Source organism: Rhea americana, unplaced genomic scaffold, assembly GCF_003343005.1.
Source record: "Rhea americana isolate MKP2758 unplaced genomic scaffold, rheAme1 scaffold_21, whole genome shotgun sequence".
NCBI classification, from domain to species: domain Eukaryota; kingdom Metazoa; phylum Chordata; class Aves; order Rheiformes; family Rheidae; genus Rhea; species Rhea americana.
Genome location: NW_028186258.1, coordinates 7304226 through 7325455, shown reverse-complemented (window position 1 = coordinate 7325455; position 21230 = coordinate 7304226). Strand labels below are relative to the sequence as shown.

The window sequence follows — 21230 nt, the reverse complement described above, 5'->3', positions numbered from 1 at the left end:
TTTTTTTTTTTTTTTTTTTTTAAATATGTAGACCCCTTTAATGTTCTATACAGGCATTAAAGTGAACTACAATAAAATTTGTTGGACTACAGAGATAGACTAGAAGCAGAATGGCATATATTTGTCAATGGCCCAGACTAATGTAACCTCAGAAGATTTCAGGTATTGACTGAGAAAAATAATAATAAGAAAAAAGTCAAATACAAGAAAGGTAGAAAACACTTCAGCATTTTGATCTGACATTAATAAATCTCTGTGTCAGCTAGGCTGTAAACAAAAATTTAGAAACACCTTTCCCTACCATTTCAGATAGTAAGATTCAAACTAAGTGCATATCTACAGTCCATAAAACATAATTATACGTGTCAAGGTTTCTATCTGAGATCCTAACTCAAGCAAAGCAAAACAAAATGCAGCCCAGATTCATTAAAAGGCCATCTAACCTCATGGCAGCTTGCTCAGATAGCTGATTTGTAGGATCGCCCCTGTTTTCCTGCAAAGCCTGAAATATCATCATGCATAACCAGCACACATTTGAGCTGCCTTAATTGATCAAAAGATACTACAAAAACAGCTTCGGTTCTGAGATCCCCATGACACAGATCTCCTTTTATTGTGGATCAACGATCCTCTTCCTAAGAGGGGATCCRCAGCCCCCAGGCAGTTCCTGTGCCCTAAGACTGGCTCTCTGAATATGGCCAGCAGTCCCTTAACATCCATCACAGCTACACTTTAACACCTATGGAGTAACTTTGATAATTTCTATGCTAGATATGCACACTCTTTCAGGAAGATTACATTTTCGCCCCTGACCCACTCACAAGGTAAGAGTAGATTCTTCATTTATTTTRCCATAGTGTATGAAGATTAATTTGGGAGTCCACCAACAGTATTTGTCCTTTCTGACTTTTTCCACATTTATTTACTGTGTAGTTTCTTCACTGAACAGGCTGTATACTCGTTATCATATGAAATAATGTTTTATTGGAAGAAAAGTTATCCAAGAAACACACTCTAAGTATATAAGCCCACTGTTTCTCCCTGGATTCTCAACTTTCTTTCATCGGGACAGTTTTGTTAAAATGATATTACCTCTCTTGGGCCTACTTCACAGGAGCTTTACATTTGCGATGAATAAAACAACTGCGGTGAGACTGCAATAAATTAATTGCACCATTTTGTATGAATAAGAGAATGGGCAGGAAACCTTAGACTGAGACACAAATCTGACTATAACTTGGGATTCGTGGTTGAAAGATTGGTAGGAAAGAGAAAAGATGTCATAGAGGAGTGGGGAGGGGATTTGAGGGAAAAAAAGCAAAAYCAGCCCAGCTCATTGTGGTTAATAATAAGCAATTTGGAGTCTCAATTTCCATTCACCCAAGCACATGGGAGATGTGAATTTCTTATTTAAAAATTAAATTTTGTGGATAAAGAGATGTAAAAAGTTCTTTTGAGTCTATGTCTCTGCATTTTACTGGCTGAAAACTGTATTACAGGAGCCCTCTAAAAAATAAATAAGGCTCCTTTGAGAGCCAGGAGGGAAATGCCCATCTGCTTAGTTTTTGTTTTGTCTAAAGGAGGATCTGAGTTCTAGCGCTGCTGTTACAGATCACTGCATACACTGACAAATTTAGCCATTCAGGTGCACTATAACTCCCTGGTTGCTCTGTTAGAATGAAATTTGTCTTAAACGGTAATGGTAAGGCTGAATTTTGTCTAACTGAACAGAACATACAAGAAATTGGTCAATCAGTGTGGAATCAGAAACGCTCATTGAAGCTTTCYGAGTCCACAAGGCTTGGTGCAAACATCTACTGAAACGCCGTGCTGGATCGGTCGGTCAGGATTGTCTTCCTGCCGCGACACGTCGTTCAGAGAAGACACAATACACAGTATGGAAATAATCACGCAGATCAAAGGTGAGCATTGCTTAACATATCCACAACTGGTCCTAATCTGCCATGTTTATTTGCACAAAAAAATGTCCTGTTGGAGGTGCAGGCCATGTTTTCACGATGACACTTGCTCAGCACGCAGGGAAATGCTGTTTGCCGCCAGCTAGCCCGCAGCTCGCCCTATTTCTCCCAGAACATGCAGAGATCGGCTTTCCCCCAGCTCGCCCCAGCCCACTAGCCTGGGATTGGGGAGAAAGTCACTCCTTCAGCTGCAAAGTATYTGTTTGATAATCCCAGGTTTGTTTGCAGAAGGAGAGCGGCTGACTTGTCAGAAGCCAATTACTTTGCTGAAAGTGAAACTGCAGACTTGAAAGGAAAGGTTAGCAGTGAATATTTGGGCAAGAGAGCAGTTTGCATTGGAAAGTCCCCGGACTGGCCGTGACGTGAAATCCTGACTTTATTTGGGTTGCAATTGTTTTGCAATTGGGGGTGCTGTTATTCGCCTGTTGTGCGAGTCTTCTTACTTGCTTAAAAGTCCCAYTAGGATGCTTTACCCTTGCATTCCCCTTTTCTGGGTCTTTTTTCAGATAAGCATGTCCACCTTTTGCTGTTGCTGTCTCTCAGCTACTTGTGAAGAGGTAAGAAAGCAGCACCCATYATCCAGCAGAAAGACAGCATGGATGTGGATGGAGGGGAAAGAGTTACTGACTGTGTCATGGTGAGCAACCAGATCCACGGTTGTCCTTGCCTGGAGTGATCGTGTTGGGAAAAGGGCTTTCCCTCCCTGCAGGTGGCTTGGCCGACTGGGCAGAGAAATGGGGCTACAGGCGTCTTCCTCGGCAGGGCAGTGACATGGTGAGATGGCTCTRGTGCAAGGACTCCAGGATGAGCAAACACCCTGCGGGAGGAGGAATCAAGGCAGCAGCACCGGGACGGCCGTGCCGTGGTGCAGCTGCAGCACCAGCTCCAGCCCGGGGCATCCCACGGGGGGTCCCTAGCTCTGCCAGCCCCAGCTGCCTATGCCTCTTCTACAGAGATTTTGCAACACGGCTGGCGAAGCAAGCTGGCCACTGCTGTTACATGGAGGGGTCTACTCCTGCCCTGTGGGGCTGCACAAGGATGCAGGAGGTGGTAAATAGTTCCTTCCTCATCTGTCATCTTAGCTGAGGTCTTCTTATGCATGACAACTGCCATCAGATGTTTAACAAGTTTTCTTTAGTATCCTTTCTTCATACTTAAAAAGCAATTTTTGCATTCATTTTTCAAGAGAGGCATGTTCCAAACCGTCATTGTCAACAGTAGCACACTACACTGATGCATTAACATATAAAACATTCCCAAGACAAATGTCATTGCTGATTATTCATTTATTTTCCAATGAAGGAATAAAGCTATCACTGCTACTTTTAATTGTCTATCATTCTTACTTATTACTGCACTGTCATAGTCCAGGTTTTTCATCTGAAATACAACTGCTTTTTAAAATTTCAAATTCATGCTGAAAGCCTTTCCTGATACTTTGAATTTTGTGTAAAACAAAACAAAACAAAACAAAACTGACAGAGCTGTCAAGGGAACACGTGAGGAATTTTTCTGCAAGGCTGGATCTGTCCTCAGAGTAACTGTTTAGTATCTGAGCTGAACAGGCCTTGCTGCAAGGTCTGTAAGAGTTAGTGTCCTCACTTTGTAATTAAAAAAACAAACAGAAAAAACAAGTGGAAGTAGATCTGACCCTACTTTCTTTTACCTTTTTTTTTTTTTTTTTTTTAAGGTTTCCTGAACTGTCTGGAAAATGTTTTTTTCCAGCATTTTGTCCCAAGACAGGCTTGGGAGATGGAGGTAGGATTTGGTACAGGGAATTATGAAGTATGTGATATAGTGACGATAGGCAGGTAACAGCTTCAAGTGGTAATGCCAGGGCATGTAATGGAGGCTAAAGAGCAGAAAAAGCCGCCTCCATTTAACCAAAGATCGGTAGAAGAGCTTGGTGCCAGCACATCATCAGGCATCACCTGATAGATTACCTCTGATTGCTTCTCAGGGTTCAGGCATTGCCTTTTCTCTAAAGTAGCCAAGCTTTACAAAAGCACTTGGATGCTGGCTCGGAAACAGATGGATGGGGAGAGGAGAAGGTGTCTGCTGGTGGAGCTGCAAAAGGCACAGGGAAAGCTACAGGCTCTGCTGGGAGAGGTGAGAGAAACCAGCGTCCTGCCCTCCTCAGAACCCTTCGGATCTGCTCTTTATCAGGTATTTTGAATGAGCTTTTTTCTTTCTTTGGGCCACATACTTCTTGCATTTGCTGAACCTGAAGCCCAGTGACTTATGATTTAATGGAGGGCTTGAGGTGGTCAGAGTCCAGCCTTGCGGTGCCGGCAGAGGCCGACCCGCTCATGCGGAGACGCGTCCGATCCAGCCCAGCCCTCCTGCTCTCAGTCCGCTCACGTCTCTATCCTGATTAGTGCAGCATTTCCTATCTAGTCTGTATAGTCCTATGTGAAGGTGTCAACAAAACTGTTGTGTGAAGCCATTCCTCCTCATTTTGGAAAAGACATTATGAAAGACATATTTCCCAGCAGGAGCCACTTCTTGCGCATGCAAGGCAGCCCTGCCGAAACATCAGTAATAAGATTTTAACTATTTTCTTTGGAAGTTCCCCCCACCTCATTACCCAGCTTTGTGAATAGTGGTTAAAGTGATAATTAATAAGTTCTGGTATTCATCCAAAAACGCTCCCATGCTGAAATGGACACACGCACACAAGAAACACATGTACACAAATTATCAGCACCTCCCTTTCTGCCGTCAGTAGGAACAAAAAATAATAGTGCAGATCTGCTGCCAGAGACTGTAAACGTGCAGTTATAAAAGAGAAGGTTAAATGGTAATGACTTCACATTTATGCAATGCTTTTCGTCCAGAAGAAATCTAAGTGCTTTACAAACTGCCAAGCATTTCTAAAAGTCACTGCTGGTCTGCTAATGGGTAGCCACTTTGGGACAATTTAGGACAGGAAGTGAAAAATGCTAAATTCAGTAGAAATGGAGGAAAATTCAAGGCTTCTCCCCCCCCCATAGTTATTTACAGGAAGCACAGCCTAAAAAAGTTTACATATTGCAGAACATGCAATTCATTGTATTTATTACATAGAAATGCCAATGTAGATCAAAATAACTCTGTACGAAGGAAAAACCTGCGACAAAGTRGGACAACTTTTCCAGCCCAATGAGTAAGATGCTCTGATTTTACAATATTGTAGATTACAGATTTTACTCTGAACTTTTCCTCAAATTAGTTCGATATAATACTCCTCAGGTAGTCTAATGAAATATTTACTTATTCATTGACTCTACTTTAAATAAATTTTATGGAACTAGATGGAACCGGATAGGAACAAATTTTCCTTCTCTTAATGCTGGTGTAAATCTGAAAGAACATCTCTGAGTTAAGTGACATAACTCTTGATCTTCTATGGCACTCCAGAGAACAGATTCTCCATTTCTGTCTATTATTATGATGCATTCTTTTATTGGGAAAAAATATGCTTTCCTTCTCTACACTTTTTTCTTTTTTAAAGAAACTTAGACACTTAAAAGCAAAACAGAAAAGCAAAATAAAGCACATTCAGCATTAATTTGGCATCAGGGAAACTTACTAAAAAAGATTTTATTGTTTAAAACTGAGACTGAAGTTTTCCTTCTATAAAAAAACAAACCTCTCTGACATTTGCTGGAAATACTGCTAGCAAAAGGATCATGTATTCCATTGCTCAGGAGATGCAATTAGGTTTCTGTAGGTTTGTAAAACAAACTATGGTCTAGGAATGCTGTCATGGAACCACTGCTCTGATTTCCAGTTGGATAACTGAACTTTTAATTAGGGCTCCAGTGGTTGTATAGGTGCAACTGTTCTGCAATTTCTAAAGCTACCTAAGGCATTTGAATGTCAAATTCTAATTAAAATTATTGTGAACTGAGCATGCTCTAAGAGGATTTGAAACTCTTAGCCTATATATTCCATTTGTATAAGGAGGAAGGAGTTGCTTACTTAAGAAAAACTTTTATCTAGTGGAGGTATGAAAAATTACTGATCTAGATCCTCAGCTATTGTAAATCAGCATTTTTTATTCAATTTCAGTGGCACCAAGATGATTTTTAATTACTAAGTGCAAGATCCCTGTCTTTTTCCTCCTGGCAGCTAGGGTGAGAGCCTTGTGCAGAAAACGTATGCCATAGCTACAGACCGAGCAGTTCTTTGCCTTTGCTCTTGAGCATCTGGTACAGAGATATTGTACTTTGTGTCAGAGAACTCTTCAGCGTGATCTAGTCTCAGGTTGATAACAGGTTATGTGTTTCTGCTAACTATGGAGGGTTCTTGGACAATAYGGTGTATTTCCAGAAATTTATAGGAAGTGAGATGAATGACTCAATAGTCAATTTACTTTTCAAAGTAAAAGACCATCACAATTTTTGTGCTGTTTTGAAGTTGCTGATATGGGTGGTTTAAACAATTTCAGTGCTGCCCCCTACTCCTGCACCAAACAGTTTTGCTAATAATTTTCTCAGAATCTCTCCTTCCTCTTGTAAAGTTTTGATTTCAGCAAATCAGCATTTCTCCCTGGAAAAAAAAATAGACAAAATCCCAAATAACACATTTCATGGAAAATTCTCAGCTAAGTTTAACAGATAGCAAGCTGGGCACTCAGGAGATCTGGCTTCAGCTTCCTGCTCTGTTAAGTACAAGATTTGGGAACATCACAGAAAGTGAGAGTTTTTTTTAAAAAAAAAAAAAAAAAAAAAAAAAAAAAAAAGAAATTTTTTTAAAAAAAAAAAAAAAAAAAAAAAAAAAAAAACTGTGTTCCAGGATGACTTAATCATCTTCAGCTTCATAAAGATGAATGGTCACCTGCCTCCCATGAGTTACTCAGATTGCCTTTGACTTTCATTTCATTTCACTTTCACTTCATTTCCTTTATTTTGAAGTGACTGAGGAAGGCAGCCAGAGGTAGCAAAGTCAAATGAAGAATCTGATCATGGCATATAAGTGAAGTTTCTAAGCTGATTTCATACCAATTCCTTTCTCCCTCTCTCATCCCTTCCCTGAGTCCCTGGTTGATTTATTCTACTGCTAACTCTTAAATTCCTTTGGGTTTTTAATTCTTCCAGGGGTCTTCAGAAAGGAGGGGACYCTCACAACAAAGCTGGTAAGTGTACTTGCCATTGACACCCTGTTCTCAGATAYCGCTAAAGCTTTCAACAAGCAGCATGAGGATCACTGTGCCATGAAGAAGGCTGCCCCAAAGCTGAAGGACTTTCTGGCTGCACTCCCATTACTAGTCTTGCAGCCTGTCTAGAGCATACGCAGCAGGAGCATGGTAAGCAGACAAAAGACAAGAATAAACTGAAGCCAATATTAAAATAATCAGGACCACATGAATTAACAGCATTCTCTACAAGTTGTTGCAGATGACATAAGCCTACTTGAATGTCCCGTAGAAAAATGATCACTTGGCCATTCCTTGGTTTTGGTCACAGAGTACAGTGAGGACTGGAAGGGTACTGAGGGCGGTGCACAGCAGCCCCATGGACAGTCTCCAGGTCAGGTTCCACCTCACGGCCCCTGTCTGCAAATAGCCTGCTCAAACCAACAGCATTGCAGCTTTACATGCTGTATCACACAGCATAGATATATGTCAGATTTCTGGAGATACTTGCCATTTTTTAGCTCATTTCTAGTTTATTGGTACTATGTCAAGTTTCTGTTTGGACTGACTGATCTTGAAAAGACGTATTGCCCTATCTGGCTATTTCATGCCACTAACTCCAGCCCCTGCCTTCATGACATTGCAGAAACAACCCCRAAACTCAAGGGGAAAAAAAAGCCTCAAGTTGGTGGAACTGAACAGGAAAACAATGAGGTGTCTCATGGAAGATTAGGATGGATTTGCAATATGCTTTTCAGAAAGACTCATCCAATACCCTACAATTTTCACTAAATGAACAAACAGAAAAGATAGTTCAGATTTAGCCAGGTGGAAAGGCTATTGATTTCACCAGAARGAAGTCAGAGCAGCTGTAACAGGGATGATTTTGGCCCTGTGCGCTTACGGAAGTTATATGAAGTCTGCTGGCTTGCAGCTGGCAAATACCTCWGTTATATAGCAAATGCATACAGAGCAAAGGCAGCGATAAGGAAATGGGAAACGAGCTTATTTTATRGATTCCTTTCACAGTCAATCACTAGACAACTATTGCTCCATGYGTGTAGCTTTGCAGAAACAGAAGTGTTTAGGCATCTCTTTGTTGGATTCTAACCAGATGCAAGTCACACAATAGACGTTGTTTTGTCTTTTCAGGTGCCTGCGAGGTGCAGGTGCAGGTGGAGGGCTATTGTTTTTCACTCATTGTAAAGGAGAAGAAAGTGCCTGACAAACTGTAGCAGGTCCAGCAGCAGATGGAGGAGCTGAGTTGTTCCACAAGCATGTCCTTGTGACAGAAACTGTCTTGCAGGGAATGATCTGCTCAGTGCTTCAGAGCCAGACTCAGCTGGCAGAGAGAATCACATCTGCAAACCCAGAGTATCTGGACCAGGCATGACTAGAAGCTAATCTCAGAGAGAATATCCAAAAAGTCAGCCTAGCCAAAGAGCTTCCAGAGGRGTACAGTGAAGGGGCCAAGAGCATTTTCAGGTAAATGGTTCAGCTAGTTGGCTTGATGCTGTAAGGGGCTCCTGAAATAGAGACAGGATTGATGTTAACACCTTGTTGCACATGCAGAGAAACACCTTAGAGGATGCCTGGGTGGTGTACAGACTTGGTGGTGTACTAACTTAGTGGTGTAAGCAAATAGCCCTCAGTAAAYGGCTTATGGGCAGCTGTAGGTCCCAAATGTGCTTTATTCAACTACAGGCAGAGAGATGCATCTGAGAAAAGGCTTTGGTTTTCACCTGAACCATTATTATAGGTGGACAGAAACTCACCGTTTCCATGTAGTGTGTCAGATCAGCCTATCTACAAGAATGGCAAAACAAGGAGTACCTGACCAAAATAAAGGCAACTTTTACTAGAATTTGGTAAAATTTCCATCCCTACTTAATAGATAACGTGACTACAGTAGAAGGGTATTTTAGGTGACCAGCTACGAATCAAAACCCATGAGGTCAAAGGCCTCCTTCCCTCRGCAGGTACCTGGCCATGGTAGTGGCACTTGAGAGCAGGGAAGCAAAGGCAGCACTATCACGTGCGCTGTGAGCTATTGAAACTTGTGTCTACGGCCTGCTGATGGGATCTAGGCTACAAGCTGCAGTTACAAGCAGCACTGTTGGACTCCCAGGGCTGACAGCCTAAATGAAGGGCAGAAAGAAACCTTTTCTTCAAACATCCTGCAARGCTTTGGACAATTGCTGTGAAATAATGGCACATCTAGTAAACCATGAGCTATGACACAGTCTTTGAAGATGAGCTGGATCAAAACCTGATACGTTTTGGATGCCCAGCGTGAGACTCTGGTTTGGGGCAGAGATGTTGCCAATGGGGAGGGTCAGCTGSATTTGCAAGTGCTGGACTGGGTTGGTAGTTAGAGAGCTTATTGAATTCACCACATTTTTTGAGAGTGAGGGAAAGAATAGAAACCACAAATGCAATCCTACCCAGTACCACAAATAACTACAAAGGGAGATCAGCCTCTAGGTTTTTAGGCTGTCTCTRCTTTGCCTAATATTAGCGTTTCAAGTCTCTTTTCTGTTTGCCTCTGCTTATCCCTAAAATACATCAGAAAGTACGAGGAGACATTTCTGGCCTTAAATGGCCCTACACTTCTCTCAGGCCTCCTTCTGCTCATACACCCACACAGCCAGGGTGCAGCGCTTTTCTCTGCTTTCTGCCAGCCCCTCTGTAACTATCCATTAGCCTCCATCCTGCTGGAAATCTATTTAGACATTTCCTTTTGGCTCTTCAGGTTGCCCATTTGCTAGACATGTGCTTTGCGTGAACTTAATCAAACTCACCAAAAAAAATTTGGAGCTTTATTCGTATTTTCATAATTGAAAGTAAGTGCCTCTGTATTCACACCCAATAGAGCATTTGATCTCCCCTTCTCTGCCTGACCCAAGGCCTTCTCTCCAGAWGTATATTTCTTTCTATTTATTTTGTTTATTAAGGAATTGGTGAAAAGCTCATTGCCACAGATATTTCCTGCCACTCACTCAATAACATCTTGAAAACAACAGCGATGCTTCCATGAGGTCCACGATCAATCATTTCTCAAACACATTGACATTTTTAGTTGCCAGTAGCTTTTAAAGTTCTCTTTACTTTCAACTTTTTAGAGGACTTTTACAGAGCCTACCTCTGCCCCTTTTCATGGAAGAAACAACTCACATCTCTTATCACAAGAAACACCAAGTTCCCTGTCCCTGAGTGGGGCAGCTGTGGTCACCGCAGAGTCCTCACCAGGACTACGGACCCTTCCTCCCAGTGGCTGCGAGGAGTGGATGACCACACCAATGGTGAAGTGCTTCCTACATACCGTGTTTCTGATAACACTGAGACATACAGATATGTGTAACCAGGTAGTTATGAATCCTGGCACTGCTGACCCCTACGTACCTGAAGAGCCAACTGTGCTGCGATTGCAGTCCAGCTTTCCCGGAGTTCGCCGTATGCTTAACGGAACATACGTAGTCTGTATGAATCTTCACGTCCGAGAAATCTCATATGGACTTCTTTTGCTATTGTTACACTCAGACACACCACAAACCTCATAACGTCTGTGGTTGATTCAGTCCAGTGCACACAGACGTGTACGCTTCCAAATAGCCCTTAGACATTTGGGAATGCACAGTATTCCCCTCCTGCCCTTCTCCRCACAGGAGAGCGTGCTCACCTCGCAGGCTCTGCGACCCCAAAACATGTAAGTCAGGCCCTCGGATGGCAAGAACTAGTACAGCTCCACTGAAACCAAACTGACAGTCAGGCCTGCAGAGGAGTTAGACTACTTACTGGAAATGTTAAAACAGAACATTTATCCACCCCCCAGATTATTTTTTAAAAAATCTGTTTTGAAAAAATTAAATATTTTGTGAACAGAAACATTAAAAATGGATTGTTGTTTTCTTAGAAAAAATGTAAAAGTTTTGCTTTCAGACCATTTTACAAAGGAGACAGATTTTGCACCCCTAAAGCCCCTGGGAAATAGAACTGACCACAGATCTAGGAGTTTTGCATCTGAGCATCCCTACTGAAACTGAATTAGCATGCTTGTCTTTGTAAATAAATGTTTCTTAATCAGGGTAAAGGTTGCAAATATCCGACCCATTACTAGCACTGGAGTCTGCCTTCTTATTGCTCACGAAGTGCAGTAGCAAGAAGACGGATTGTCCAGCTAAGCTAAATGTTAGCCTGTGGTTTGGGAATTTAGATTGTTTTCTCTGCTTCATTTCCTGCGTTCTGCATGATACTGGGCAATCAGCTAGTCTTTCTGCTCCCTGATCCCCCTTGCGAAAATATCCAGGTGTTTTGTGGGAGTCTTTTGGTAAGAGAAATATGCTAAAATCCCCAAAGAAACCCAGATACTATTATAATGAGGGAGCGGGTATCCTGCAAATCTCTCAGGTGGCCAGACAGAAAGCGCTCTTGTGACGACAGAGCCTCAGGAAGCTCATTCGGTTCAAATAAACACCCCGAGCCAGTTGCTTAGACACTCTATTGAAAACCTGCAAAACAAGGGTGGAAACCTGGTGAGCCACTCGCTATGTCTCTCCAGGTTAGAAATCGGAAACTCTGTTTCACAGCCTTACAGCTCTTCTCATGACCATGACTCAGGAGTGCAGAGTTTGCAGCAGGAAAAAAAAAGGAAAAAAAAAAAAAAAAAAAAAAAAAAAAAAAAAAAAAAAGGAGAGAGAGAGAAAGTGAAGCTGGGCAACCCTACCAAGAAAAGCTCTTTAGTTTTGAGAAGGAATTTGGGGCATAAATCTTGGAGACTGAGGCATTATATAAAGTCTTCCTGCTGAAAATCTACGCTGCTTTTTTTCCTTATCATATTTGCCCTTTATTTTTAAGCACTCTAGGATCATATTGCTGACCTATGTCTGGATTAGAAGGTGGGACCTCCATTGCTGCGTAGACTTTCTAGGAAAAAAGGCACCGTATGAAAACATTTGGATCCTTAATTGGCCTCATTAAAGGAGCTGGCCATCTGGACCCCACTCATGCTAATTAGTCATCAATAGCGTGGTGATTTAGTCATAAAAAAAAAAGAAAAAAAATACCCTCCACTCTCTTAGTTCTGCTTTTACACACAGTTATTACACAGAAAACTCTTTCCTTTGCTTTCACGCTGGAGAGGGTGGATGTGTTCTCACTCAACAGCCATCCACCCTGGAGTTCGCGAGCCAACAGCTTGTTACTTGGCAGGACCACTAAACCTGAGCCTGTAAACTGCGGCAGTCTGGAAAGGATATAGCTAAATATGGCAAAGAAACCAGGATCATGTGATTACCCCACCCTTCWCTTGTAAGTCAGTCTGGTATCCACGCTTCCAAACGTCATTACTTTGCAGAAAACCCTGGATAACACGTGAAGAAGGGTTCCAGCATTGTCAAAGTGCCTTTAAAAGTTTGGGGCTATTAACTGGCACCCACTTGCTTCCAAGCAATTTCCCTTTGGTCACTATTACTTGCTCCTCACACAATAATGATCAGGGGAAGCAGCAGTAGAGGGACTAAATGCTGTTGCTGCTTCATTTATGATTTCCAGATTCTTGTGCTCCATATATTCCTTTTGACTCATCCAGTTTCTGTCTAGGTAGAAGCACCAGGATGCTTTGTCTGGTGCCTTTTTTGAGATGGAGCCTCCTCATGTTTGTCCATCCATAACTAGRACAAGCCAAAACAATTACAGAAACAGCAAAAATGTGGTTCAGYAAGCATGAATGCTAGGATGGCTTTAAGCACAATGTGGTTTGCAGTGGCAGATATGCAGGGTAGGAAAAAACATGCAAATGTGGCTTGGTTCATTCAGCACTGATGATGTACCAGATGGAATCAGTAATGGGTGGTCTTAAAAGCTCAGAAAATGGTATAGACATAATTTTATTTGCAAACATCATGCTCTGTACCTCTTTTAAAAATCCCACCTTCCTTCCCCCATCTCCCACTGGAGTTCTTTTTTCTTGTTCTTGGGCAGTCTATATCCTGGAAATGATATATTTAACGAATGGGTTTGAAAATATTAATGTATTAAAAATACAGTTCCCCAGGAAATAGGTGAAGAGGAAAGTAGATGTGACTGGTTGATAGGAGAATGAAATGTCATTGTTTTGTGCAGGTTTTCAGGGACCTTGAAGAGCCCGAGCTGCAGTGTCCCATTTGGGTCCAGAACAGTCCTCTACAATTAGCAATAGTCAGATCCAAAYCTGTATTTTGGTTACACGAAAAGTGGGGGGAAGAGTGTTAAATCAAGAAATAGCTGGCTTAGCCACTGCATATATTTTACAGTTAATCTTTTATCTAGGTTGAGGAAAAAAGCCCCTTTAAAGTAGCTTTTAGCTGACCATGAAGGCCCTGAATTGCTATTAATAATGGTCTTTTGAAGGGGAGGGACACGTGCAGCTCTCTATAATTKTCATTATTATTTTCATAGAAACTTTAACATACAGTAAAGACCTTTAAAGATAAACAACTGGAGGAACTCATCGATTTCACACTGATCTGCACTAAAAAAATACCAGCTTTTCTTTTTTTGGTAATAATAAAACAAAGAGCTTTCAGGAGCAGCAACAGCAGAAGGCTAATGTAAAGTGATATATTTGAGACCCAGGAGTATGGTGTAACTTACTCTTGCCTCTGCGGCCTGTTTATTGTGTTTGTCTGGTTGCCCTGGGAACCAGCTCACGCCGTTTCACTTATTTTATAATGTTCCTGTAAATGTTAGGTAGGGCCGGGATTTATTATACACTGTCAACACCTAAAATGGAACGCGCCGCTTAGTGTCGTTTACTTGGCAAGACGCCTTTCCATGCTCCCTTAGAAAAAAAGTCTTTCTTGTACAGATGTATGTGTGAGTGTGCATGTGTGCATGTGTGCMTGTGCATCTCTGTCCAAATAAATGAATGCTGTATGCTTTCCAGAAGCCCTTGCCCAGGGAGAATTGCTGTTGGGTGGTATAAAGTGTGTGTTAAAGGAACATCTGAGCTCGGAGGCAGCCAGTGACCTGCAGTTGGGTGGGATCTATGACTCACGTTATTTGCGTGAGGTGAATATTTAGGGGACGGGGAAGGCATGTTTACCAGGAGTGTTTATTATCCCTGAAGAAGCAGTGTGATCCCATTGCCTCTGTCCCCAAAGACCTCTGTTAATTCTGAGCGATGAATCATCAGAATTATTAGGGCTGGAGCATGCTGGTTTCCTTTCCTCCATCGGTCCCTCAGCATGACGGAGCAGATTTGATTGCAGACTAGTGGGTGTGAGGCTTGTTTTTTAATTTGCCCTTTTTTTTTTCTTGGGTGGTGCCCCTCAGACTAACACATGGTGTTTAACCAAGATTATTAACCCTTYAAATGCTAAGGAACAAATGCAATAGGCATCCCAGCTCCTTGCAACGTATGTTTCTAAATCGCTTCATCCTTTCCTTGCTCCTGCTCCAAACCGCAGCTTTATCTGCAGTCTCTCCTTCTCCCTTGCCTGAGACTGGGAGTCTCTCCCACTTCTCCCCTTTCTTTAAGCAAAAACATCCATCTCCTGATGTGCCGGTGGAGAGTTCCCATCTCCCTACCAGTCTCCCCTGGCAGTGCCAAGTGCCACATCTGTACTGACTCCTCCTTTCCCTTGCCCCCAAACGAGATGGATTTGCAAAGTGATTCAGTATGACTGCAAATGCATCTCTCGCCAAAAAATGCTCACTGTGAACATTTGTACTCGGCTCTGCTCCTAATGYGATTTGTCTTTACACTTAAAAGGGGATTTAGATGCAGCAGTGAAAGGGCACTGCTCTGGCTAAAAATATGGGCCAAGTGAAGAGGCGAGGTGGATCCATCGAAGAGTAAAAGCCAAGAAAAGTGACTTTGTTCCTCCCCGTGTTCCTCACTGATTCTGCCTCCCACTGACCAGAAATGTTTTTGCCTTGGCATGAAGCCTTTTACCACTGAACAGCTCCAAGCCCAAGGAAACTAGCCAGCACCCAAAGCACTAAACACGTTGGGATTAGGCAGTGCCCTAAGACTGAAGGCACAGAAGATGGAGAATCTCCAAAAGGCTTAAAAATGCTAATGGAAAAAGGCAGAGCCCTAGGAGGGAATGGCTTGTGACAGCAAACATCCTTCCTCCCCTTAAGGAGGGAAGTCAGATGAAGACAGTTGGTCTTGATGGGGCAACACCGCATAGCATGAATTTCTCTTTCAGTTGGTATGAGTTTAGGGTGGTGAATTTGCTTAAAAGATACTAAAGGTTAGGATTCCTATTTCCTGTGTGATGCTGAATAATTTAAATCTCAGTTCCCTACTTAATAAGGAACTTTCCTCCTGCCTGTAAGGCAACCCTAGAACGAAGCATAACTAATTCATATTTGCAGTGTGACTTGAGATACTTGCTTCAAGACTTCATTCTCATAGACACCCAAGTATAGTCTATATCACATTTTTGAGAACAAAAGCCAATAAAACAGGTCATTACTGTCTTGTTTCCAACAAGATGCATAGGTGATGAATTTTTCTCTTTTCTTGTTTTTCTTTCTAATAGATATTCTGCAAGGAAGCATACATTGTGCATGCAGGTACGTTTTTTCCTGAAACTTCCATGCATGAACATCAGCTCTGGTAATAAGTAGCAGCAACAGCTTCTCCAAAGGCAGTTACCTGAACCACATGCAATATATCTCATTTTTAGGAAATACTTTGAAATGAAAATCAAACGAATAAGTGCGTGTTTCATCTTTTTTTTTAAAGAAAAATATAGCTGTTAAATTAAAGTGACAAAATACCTTTTCAATGACCTTAAAATACACTGCATATGACAGTGGCAAGAATAACTTAGTGAAATTACAGCTACTCCTTTTAATCGTCTCCTAATTTGTTCTCCTTGTGCTGGTAATTGGAATAATTTGCATGCAGAAACCTGTAAGGTCTCAGATGCTAATTGACTTTGTCTTKCTTAATCAGCCCTGCAAGAAACAGAGCCTATTTCACTGACTGTTTTTAAGCTTAGCACTATTATTATGTGATACAGTGGACAGAAAATGCAGCCACCTACCTCCCCCCCCACACAAATCATCCATTGACCAAACTCAGATCACAAGTCTGAGCTAATCCCTGGCAGTGAAAGATGAAGCACTGCAGTCTGGTGTTACAGTCCTGGAAGAGCCCTCAAATGAGACTGCACAGCATTAGTGTATATGTATCAAATATAAAAAGATGATASTTAAAGTTTATTCCAACTCAACCAGTCCTCACAGAAATGTGGCGTTTGCAAGCATTTTTCTTTTTTGTGCTTGGAGGCCAGCTAAATTTTAATGGAAAAATAAGCTATTCCTCACATGCATTGCGAAAGAGAATAAATCATATAATGGGCTATTTAATTTTCTTTTGAAAAACAATTCAAGTTCTCAATGTTATGATTTAAGGAGGCTCTGTTATTCTATTTCAAGAAAATTTATTATATTATTATTATCTTGCATAGAAAAATAATGGAAGAGACATCTCTCAAAACGCTCATGTACCTCATAATAAGGTCACTATTTGGGAGCAGAAACCATCTTCTGCCTGCTATCACATTACAAAACTCTTGAATGTTATTTCTAAACCACGTGAGAGTAGCTGAAACTCACAGGATAGTTGTGATATCTTGTTAAATCTGCAGCTCACCGCTCTCCTTGCGCAAACCAGACATCCCTTCTGGCTCAACAACGGATACTAGCATTTCCAGTTATGTCCATCAAGCTTACCCCGGCTTTGGTCTAGGACTAGTGCTGTGGCTTTTAGACAGTTTTCCCTTCCTTCCCTCTCTCTGCTGTCCCAGAGTCTGGCAGTGTCAAGCCACTGGCAGATGCAGCACTTGGTAGCATGCAGAGACACGAGGAAACACAAAAGACCTCTGGCCCGACAGTGCAGAAGCTCGTCCCTAGCTCTCAAGGCATGAGAAGGAGCTTATGGAGGCGGAGATGCAGCTTCTTACCCTGTCCTCCCTGAAAACCAGTGACAGTGAGGAACGTAAATCTCTGTGAATCTGGCCGTAGCTGGTTTGATAGCAGAGTTTTTATGTCCATTCAGATCCCCCCCCCCCCAAATACAGACCTTGGAAGCTGCTGCAGTCCAAGAATTCCCTTCATAAAAGCCAATTAGATGCTGGAAAATCTCCCACTATTTTTTTTAAATCTACCTTATTTAATAAATTTCTCATCATTTCTAACTGTGCTTCCTCCCTTTTATCCCAAGTTAGATCAACCCAAAGTATTCCTACACACTAAGCAGTGTTTCTAAGGTGCTTCTCCATGCTAAAATCAGCTGGATCAGTAGTATATACTTTCCATAAACATATCTCATGGGTCATTCCCAATCAACGCCTTTGCTAGACTTTATGCCAGTGAAGAGAATCACCTGTTTAAATCAGGCAGATGCATATTTGCTGCATCAAGACCAAAACCTAACAACATTAGTTTTCTTTGCTATTGTAAATTTCCATTTGCCATTACCCACATTTTTTAAAAGGAAGTGGATTGTAAGTCTGTAAAGATTTATAGTTTCATTCTAAAATATCTATCATTTTAAACACCGCACTATTGCTGACATCCACTGAGCTACCATAGATAGACTGGTAAAGTACTTAAAAAAAAAAAAAAAAAGACACATTATAATATATCCAGATATTTTTCAAGCACTTTTGTCAGGCATGGACTGACTTGGAGACATATTTCAGAAAAACTGCTATTTACATTTCAACTATACACCTTTTCTCTCTCTGTCCTTTTCCATTGCTCTGAATTGCCAAGGCTTTTGCATAAACAGAAATTTTCCCTTTCTGCTCCCCTCATCTCTGTACTGTGCAGTGGAGACCACGATATTGGACTGGTGACATCACTCCTTATCCTCAGAAACTACCAGGTAACGTCAGAAGATTTGACCTGAGGTGTTAGGGTTTTTTGGTGTAACCATTATTAAAAATACAGTGGTTGAAATTTACTGGCTGGTAAGAGTTTACAACGATYAGAGATTAGGTGTGGGACTTTCAAAACAGCATAAAAGCCTTGAATACAGTTGAATTTGTACTCCATTACCCAGGAGCTTTTCAAAGCTCCACCCTAAATCTGTATGAAATTATTCTAGCTGCAAGCAAAGTATATTTACCTAATGTCAAATATTAAACACTACTGCCCATTAAAATATAGGACTTCATTATATTTGGCATGATGCAGATGTGCAAGAGAGAAWGAGTAATTTTCTCTTCCCAAGCTATGTACCTAGGCAGAGGAGTTGTCACTAATTTTTGGTGTCTGCCTGCGGATAACTAACGCCTACTTTTCACAGCTCGTAGGGAAAGGAGCTRCATCTGCAGGCCCTAATAGCGCCCGAGAGCCAGGTCCTTCATGACACAAGGTAAGCCACATTTACCATGTGAAAAATAACACATCCAAGCTTGTGGGCGCTTTGGAAAGTAGAGGCCAAAATAACTCGTGCGCCGTCACACAGCAAGTGGCTGGCAGCCACGGGAGGGGAACACTGTGCTCTTTATCCCCGGCGCCTGCGCCTGCTAGAAGACCATCCCTCTGCTGATACAACAACCCGGCCTGCGCCTGTTAGAGCGCACCTCTTATCACATTTTGTACACTGCTTTGGCTTGCTCGGTCAAGTCAAAGTCACCGAAAGAGGAAAAGCTCAAGCTGCAAGCTCTTCTAAAAATCTGCAGTGTCCAGGTGGCAGGAGAATACCTCCTGGTATTTGCTCCGGAGGGCTGTGTACCATCGGGCTATGGGAATTTGGCMCGGGTCCATTTGTGAGGGGTGTTGCAGGGCAGGGGACAGGTCTGGACTGCGGATGGCAAGTGAGCTTCCTTAGCTCTGGGTTTAGCTGACAGAGCAAGTCTCCGGAAAGCGAGAAAGCACGCTAGGCTAAGCTGCATCCCTGCAGCTCGGAGGGTCAAAGCRCAGTGTGCACGCGGGGTCCCAAACAGTGAGACACGAAAACCCCATGCTGGCGCGACTCTTACTGAGCTTGCTCAGTGACACAGAAATGCTCTTCTGTTAAACTAACTGGAAAGCTGCACTGAATTCAGCTGAAAGTGCAAATTACTTTTGTATAGATGAGAGATGTTCTTACATTTCTGTTTASTTTTTCTGCCTATCTCTTCCCTTCTGACTCTTCTCTACTTTAGTCATGGGGCTTTTCCTAACAAAGCCAACCTCAGAGCAAGCAATAGAGAGTCCCTAGATGTCTGCAGTGAACAARTTCTCAAACCTGCTGCCCAGCAGTTTGAAGAAAAAACAGAAAATCAATCAGTTTGGGGGTTAAACATGAACCAAAGCTTACAAAACAAGGGCTAGAGGAAGACAAGCTTGCTACTCTATTGGATGAAAGCACAAATAAAGAAAAAGAATTGAGGGCACACAAAYTGTGAAAACGTACTGTTCCCACACCTTCCGCATAATTTTTCTGCCCTTTCCTTGTTGGAATGATGCAAAGGCCATGTAGATGTATAYCTGTGACTTTAACAAAGTTATGAACGACACTATTTGAAGGAACTGTTGGATGTTTGGCCCATATGCCACTTGGAAGCAAGACAAGATTAGCAAAAAAGCAGAAGTGCACCTGTCCGTATGCATTGCAGAGGATTTCCAGGTCTTCACCTTGCAAAGCCTCRAGTCTGACGTAACAGCCGTGGGTTGTCTATTTTACAGCCACCTCTCCTCACCCAAACATTTAAACCTCTTTTACGATATACGAACACATTTCACTTTTGTTCACCCCATTAGAAACTTTATCTAATCAGTGATTTAACTGCACAGTCTATTCAATGCATCGGGCAGATGAACACCTTACCTTACTCTGTACTAATCAAAACAAAACCTCCAATGAAAGTAAAAGATGACCAACATTGCATTTTGCCTGAATAAGGACAGATTAAGATCTAATTAAGGCTTTTGCTGGAAGAAGAAATTATAGGACATAGTGATCTAGGAATGAAGATCCTATTAAGATTAATGATCTCTAAACTTTTCTGTCTTTATTGAATACCCATAATTCACTACCAAGGGGTGTCCTAGTAAACACCAATACAGCTGTTTATGTTGGGTATGCCCAGGGTAAACAGGCAAAGCAATGGTTATGTCACACAGCTATGACCGCCAGTTGAGCAGAAGATCTTTATCCTAAGGGTGAGGAGATTTTTGGGGCAGGAGTACTGCTCACCACTGGTGTTGCATCCTCCACCACCCCCGGATAGCGAGAATTCAATGCTTAATAGGCCAGAAGAAATAGGGAGCTAACACATGGCTCCTTATCGCTGTGTCGCAGCACGTGGAAAAAAAGAAAGCCAGAGAAAACATAAAATAGAGATGATGATAGTTGTATTTTCTAAATCCAGAAACAGATAATCAACTCCGAAGGGAGGCATGATCCACTGTGTTGTTTCTTTTGGAGATGGACCCTTGTAACAGGTTGAATGTGTCCTTTATTACTGTCCTGAACTCCTAGCAGGAAGGGTGCAGTAAGATATAAAATAGAGTTTTTACCCCACAAGTACAACTGTTTGCCTCCCCCTATCACTTTCTCAGCTAGTGATACAGCTCAAAGCTGTTTCCAAGATATTTCTGCTGTTARGCTGGATTAATTTAAGACATGTTCTTCAAAGGAGCAGAGCAGGATTCAGGAAGAATTTCCAGCTGTTGAAGATGCTTGAAACCGTGTTGCATACATCCCATGTACAGACACAAAGACCACATTGGGTGAAATCCTGCCTGCTTGCTCATTGAGCGTGAAAGCCGATCATGCAGAGATAGAATTTTTTGACCTAATAGTTTATTAGAAGATTTCCTCAGGAACACACCAATTTTAACTTGGTTTTTGCTGGGAAGTGTTTCTTAGGTCCAGAATGGAGTTTCTGCTGGAAACAYGTCTCAAAGAGCTCGACCCATCCCATGGCGGCCTGGTAAGCCAGGACATGCATGTGGGATGGCATGGATGAACCTACCAAATTCCAGTGAACACCCAAACCACTACACTTCCACAGGAAACACTTTTCTCCTACTTTCCAAAAAATTACAAACGTGTAGAAAACAGTAAAGGTAACCCAAGACCTCCATAGTTTGGTTTCAACGTTGCCTAAGTATCCCAAAGAACTCTTGGGCAAAGAAAT

General features: G+C 42.0%; 1 pseudogene; it reads left to right on the top strand.

Moving 5' to 3' along the window:
* Positions 1-8683, top strand: part of LOC146596127 (uncharacterized) — an 8908-nt pseudogene extending 225 nt beyond the window's left edge.
* The last annotated feature ends 12547 nt before the right edge of the window (positions 8684-21230 follow it).